Source organism: Delphinapterus leucas, chromosome 10, assembly GCF_059928025.1.
Source record: "Delphinapterus leucas isolate spDelLeu-1000000601 "Yukka" chromosome 10, BTC_Dleu_Yukka2, whole genome shotgun sequence".
NCBI lineage: Eukaryota > Metazoa > Chordata > Mammalia > Artiodactyla > Monodontidae > Delphinapterus > Delphinapterus leucas.
In genome coordinates this window covers 45,026,815-45,032,985 of record NC_143138.1, presented here as the reverse complement: position 1 = coordinate 45,032,985, position 6,171 = coordinate 45,026,815, and the positions used below count along the sequence as shown (strand labels likewise).

The 6,171-nt window shown below is 38.2% G+C and overlaps 1 protein-coding gene across 4 annotated transcripts in view; it reads right to left on the bottom strand.

The window, feature by feature from the left end:
- Positions 1–6,171, bottom strand: part of PRIM2 (DNA primase subunit 2) — a 292,124-nt gene that overhangs the window by 28,055 nt on the left and 257,898 nt on the right. The gene's annotated exons all lie outside the window — the stretch shown is intronic.

Here is a 6,171-nt window from a genome sequence, read left to right as displayed (position 1 = left end):
TTTTTTTTTTTTCCTGAGCAGTAGGTCTCAACTGTGGGCTTAAAATATTCAGTAAACCATGCTGTAAACAGATGTTCTGTCATCTAGGCTTTGTTGTTCCATTTACAGAGGACAGGCAGAGTAGATTTAGCATAATTCTCAAGGGCCCTAGGATTTTTGGAATGGTAAATGAGCACTGTCTTCAACTTAAAGTCACCAGCTGCATCAGCCCGTAACAAGAATCAGCCTGTCCTTTGAAGTTTGGAAGCCAGGCATTGACTTCTCTTCCCTAGCTATGAAAGTCCTAGATGGCATCTTCTTCCAATGTAAGGCTGCTTCGCCTACATTGAAAACCTGTTGTTTAGTGCAGCCACTTTCATTCATTATCTTAACTAGACCTTCTGGATAACCTGCTGCAGCTTCTACATCAGCACTTGCTGCTTCACCTTGCACTTCCATGTTATGGGGACGGCTTCTTTCCTTAAACCTCATGAACCAACCTCTGCTAACTTCAAACTTTTCTTCTGCAGTTTCCTCACTTCTCTCAGCCTTCACAGAATTAAAGAGAGTTAGGGCCTTGCTCTGGATTAGGCTTTGGCTTAAGGGAATGTTGTGGCTGGTTTGATCTTCTATCCAGAGACTAAAGCTTTCACCCTATCAGCAATAAGGTTGTTTCACTTTCTTATCATTCATGTGTTCTGCAGTAACTGCAGTAACACTTTTAATTTCCTTCGAGAACTTTTCCTTTGCATTCACAACTTGGCTAACTGTTCGGTGCAAGAGGTCTAGCTTTCAGCCTGTCTTGGTTTTTGACATGCCTTCATCACTAAATTTAATCTTTAGATTTAAAGTGAGGTACGTTTGACTCTTCCTTTTACTTGAACACTTGGAGGCCATTATGGGGTTATTAACTGGCCTAATTTCAATATTGTTGTGTTTCAGGGAAGAGGGAGGCCAGAGGAGAGGAAGAGAGATGAGGGAATGGCCGGTCAGCGGAGCAGTCAGAACACACACAATATTTACTGATTAAGTTTGTCATCTTACATGGGCGCAGTTCGTGGTGCCTCCCAAAATTACAATAGTAACATCAAAGATCACCGCTCACAGATCACCCATAACAAATATAATAATAATGAAAAAGTTTGAAATATTGCAAGAACTACCAAAACCTGACACAGAGATACGAACTGAGCAAATGCTGTTGGAAAAATGGCACCGACAGACTTGCTTGATGTAGGGTTGCCACAAACCTTCATTTGTTAAGAAAACACAACATCTGTGAAGCACAAAAAAGTGAGCCACAATAAAATGAGGTATAACACAATTTGTTTATCCAACTACATGCTGAAGGACACTGGGTTTTTTCCAGTTTGGGGGGATTAGAATAAAGCCACTATAAACCCTTATGTACAGGTTTTTGTGTGGACTTAAGGCTTTTATTTCAATGGTATAATTATCTAATAGTGGTGTAACTAGCTCAAACAGTATGTGCAAATTTAACTTTATAAGAAATTGCCAACTGCTTTCACAACAGCTCTACCATGTGGGCCCCCAGCAAGAATGAGACTTCCAGTCACTCTGCATCCTCACCAGCACCTGGTATTGTTAGGTTGTTTTTTTTTTAATTAGACCAATTCTAATTGACGTATACTTTTAAAATTGCATTTCCCTAATACCTAATGCTGAACGTTTTTTTCACGTGTTTATTATTCAAATAGTTGGTGAAATGTCTGTTCAAACTTTTTACTCACTTAAAAAACTGTTTTCTGATTATTGAGCTTTGAGAGGACTTTATATCTTTATAATTCTGGAGATAAGTACTTTATGAAATACATCATTTACAAATATTTTTCTTCCAGTCTATAGCTATTTTATTATTCTCTTAACAAGGTGTTTCTGCAGACCAAAGTTTTAATTTTGATAAAGTCTAATTTATCAACATTTTCTTTTACTGAACATACTGAATCCAAGGTTATTCAGATTTTCTTGTTTTCTCCTAGAAGGTTTACATTTAGATCTATGACCCACTCCAAATTAATTTTTTTAAAGGTATGAGGTATGTGTCTAGGTTTTATTGTTTGTTTTTTTTTGACATATGGACTTTCAGTTTTTCTAGAACTACTTGTTGGAAAATATTCTTTTCCTATTGAATTGCTCTGGCTCCTTTATTTAAAAATCCATTGCCCATATATATGTGGGTCTGTTTCTGGACTTTTTATTCTGTCCAGTTGATCTCTATGTTTATCATTTCCCTAGAACCACACTGTCTTGATTACAGTAGCCCTACAGTAATTCTTGAAATTAGGTAGTGTGTACCTCTAACTCTGTTCTTTGACTGTTTTCATCAATGTCTCAGCATAAAGATCTTGCACATATTCTGTAGATAAATACATATAAAAAACATTTACATCTTTTTGGTACTATTGCATATGATAATTAAAAATTTTTAAATTTCCAGTTGTTTTTTGGAAGAAATATAATTGATTTGTGTATACTGACTTAGTATCCTGCAATTTATTAGTTATAATAGCATTTTGGTAGGTTCTTTGACATTTTTTTTCATAGATAATCACATTGTCTGAGATTAGAGGAAGGTTTTCTTTCTCCCCTTCTAATCTGCCTTCTATTTCTTTTTCTTCCCTTACTGTACTGGTTACAGTCATAGAACGTACTTTGTCTGATTTCAATTCATTTCAATTTTGTAATGGATTTTTAAAGACCAGGATGTGACCTATGTGGGTGTGCATTCACCTGCTGTGGGGCAGTATGTTTATAGCTCAAGTCTTCTACATCCCTACTCGTTCTCTGTCTGCTTATTCTAGTTATTACTGAAAGAGGAGTGCTCAAGTCTCCAAATGTAACTGTGGATTTGTCTGGTTCTCCACTCATTTCTCTCTGTTCTTACTGTGTGTGTGTTTAAGCTACGTTGTTGGGGTATGAACACTTAGGATTCTGATGTCTTGCTGGTGACCTGACCTCCATGTTTTTCTCTTTTGGGGGAGGTCTGAGGAATAAATGCAGGACTGCCCATCATCTTTGGCTTTATTGTTGTTCAGTTCCGGTCTTCCTAAGCTGGATACCAAGCTCATTCAAAAAGGATGATGAAATGTGATCCTATAAATATGCTTCTTTAAAAAGTAGGTGATGCCAATTAAGTCACAATTATCTCTCTTCTGATCATCAAAATTCTGATTATTAAGATCTAAGTATTTCTTAATGTTGAAGGTATCTTTTTCAAGTAGTTTTTCTCTGAAATAAAAGTAGCTCCATTGAGTCTTACATTGCATTTAAATGCATTTAAATGATATTTTTCTTGACTTTCTTTCAGTATTTTAACATGCACTTGGAGTTTCTAAGCTCTAATTTGCACTTATGCCAGCCTGCAACTAAGTACTCATCAAGATGTTTTACATGGATTTTTCATTCAACAACTTTCTTCCCTTTAGAACACAGCTCCTGAGCTGGCTTCACTCTATTGAAAAGCCACTCAATAAAGACATTAAATGAGAGCAAAATATTATTTACAGCTTGCGCACATGCACTCTGCATCTGTGTTCATCTCAGACAAAAAGTTACAATGCAGGTCCAAAGCATGACGTGGAAATTATTATCACAGCAACTAAGTAAGGAATCTACTTGTGGATTGAGTATAAATGGAGGAATGCAATGGAGTCAAAGGTAAGAGTGTACATACATACTCACTACTGTTAAATAAAAGCATTACTCTTCTTGATAAACATGATAATAGCCTATATTTTTTAAAAAGTGATTCTTCATGAAGTGCCCACCAACAGATGAACGGACAAAGAAGATGTGGTACATATATACAATGGAATATTATTCAGCCATAAAAAAGAATGAAATATTGCCATTTGGGACAACATGGATGGACCAAAAGAATATTATACTAAGTGAAGCAAGTCATACAGAGAAAGACGAATACTATATGACTTCACCTATATGTGGAATCTAAAAAAACAAAACAAATGAATGAACATAACCAAACAGAACCAGAGTCATAGATACACAGAACAAACAGGTGACTGCCAGAGGGGAGTCGGTTGAGGGGAGGAGAGACACAGATGAGGGAGATTAAGAGGTACAAACTTTAAGTTATAAAATAAATGAGTCACAGGGATGATACGTACAGTGTGGGGAATATAGTCAATAACTATGTAATATCTTTGTGTGGTGACAGATGGTAACTAGAGTTTATCATCGTGATTATTTGAAAGATAAAGAAATATCAAACCACTATGTTGTGTACCGGGAACTAACATGGCATTGTAAGTCAATTATACTTCAAAAAGCAAACAACCAACAAATAAACTCATAGAAAAAAGGGTCAGGCTTGTGGTTTTCAAAAGTGGGGTTGTGGGAGGGGGAACTGGATGAAGGCAGTCAATCAAAAGGTAGAAACTCCCAGTTATAAGATAAATAATTACTGAGGATGTAATGTAGAACATGATAAACATAATTAACACTGCTGTGCATTACATGTGAAAATAAAGAGTTTTCATTACGAGGAAAAAATATACTTTTTTCTGTTTCTTTACTTTTGTATCTATATGAGATGATGGATATTTGCTAATCTTACTGTGGTCATCACTTCATGATGTATGTAAGTCAGAGCACTGTGCTGTACACCTTATACAGTGCTGTATGTCAATCTTGTCTCAAGAAAACTGGAGAAAAAGAAAAAGAGCAAAGGGGTGTACACTGTGGTCATGATGTAATGGAGACATAAGCTAATTCTGCTCGGTTAGAGAGGGATTATCTTTGTTTCTATCTTTATCAAGCCCACCCTCTCTGATGGGTTCTTTTCCCCTCTTCCTACAAACAGGCTCAGGTCTCCTCTGGCCCCAAACACGCAAACAAACCACCCATGAGGCTTACGCTGATAGCGCCAACACCCCTTTCACTAGCACCTTCCGTGAAACATGCTCACTGTCTGCAGATCCAAGCCACTGTCTCATTCATTCATCTTTAAGTGACTGTGATCTTGCTCTGGTTTCCCCCAGGACACAGCAGCCTCTCACCAAATCCAGTCACCTCTCCTCAGTCCTAATCCCACCCAGTCCCTCAGCTACGGAGGACCCTGTGGTCCACACCTCCTCTCACACTCCTCTCCTGACTTTTGTACACTGCACTTTCCTGAAGTACTCCCTCCCTTTCCCCCCATTTCTGCTCTGTCCTTCTACTGACTGACAAAGGGAAGCATCAGCCAAGATTCTGTTCTGAGTCCTGGCTTTTGACTCCCTACCCCCTCTCCTCCATTATTTGTTCTCCTCTCCCACAGAAAACTCACGATAATCAGCTCTAAAGTAAACTGGGGATGAGAAGAAAACGTGGAGTCCAAAGGCCTGGCTTCCACTTCTGTTTCTACTGACTTAGTTGCTGTGCACCCAAGGGCATGTAACACCCCACAACTCCACAAAAGTGAAGAGATCTCTTCTAATGTCCCTTCCAATCCCACAGTTCTACAATTCTAACCCTAAAGAACATCAGATTTCCAGCTGGAATTTGTCTAATGCACTGACAAATCCACATTCTGTCTGCCATTTAACTGTCCCAGCTCCAAACCTAATCTCTCAAACCAACAACTTCTTTTAGGTTGCCTATTAATGTTGATGTACTGGTGCCACCAATACCGTAAGCTTGAAATGCTAGTAATCCTATACACTTACCGTCTTTTATTCACACTTTCTCTCTTTTTAACCACCCCCCATACACTCAAGGCCTAATTCACAGAGCATCTCTTCCAGGAAGTGATCCTCAGCCTCCCAATCTGGTAGCCATCCCCCATCTTCAGAAGAGCCGAGACACTCTATGTGTGCCTCTTTCATTACACTTGGCACATGTTTCCCTCCAGATTCTGGTTATGAAGGAGCAGGGTTTATATCTGAATCTTCTCAGCATTTGCAAAGAGCACCTTGAGCACTGCCTTCCCCAGAGGACGGAAAAACCGTAAGATTTGAACTGAATTGACTAAACTCAATATATACTCTGGATGCAGCAGAAGCCGTAGAGTTTTCTAGAATAATTTTTTTTTCAAGAAAAAAAATTGATATATAATGATTTAGATGTTCCGGCTCTAAAATAGATATTGTTCTTTTTCAGCTAAGGAAGCAGAAGCTCCTCTTGAACTCCTTCAAAATCCAAGCCAACTTACAAAGCACATGAGAGACAGTA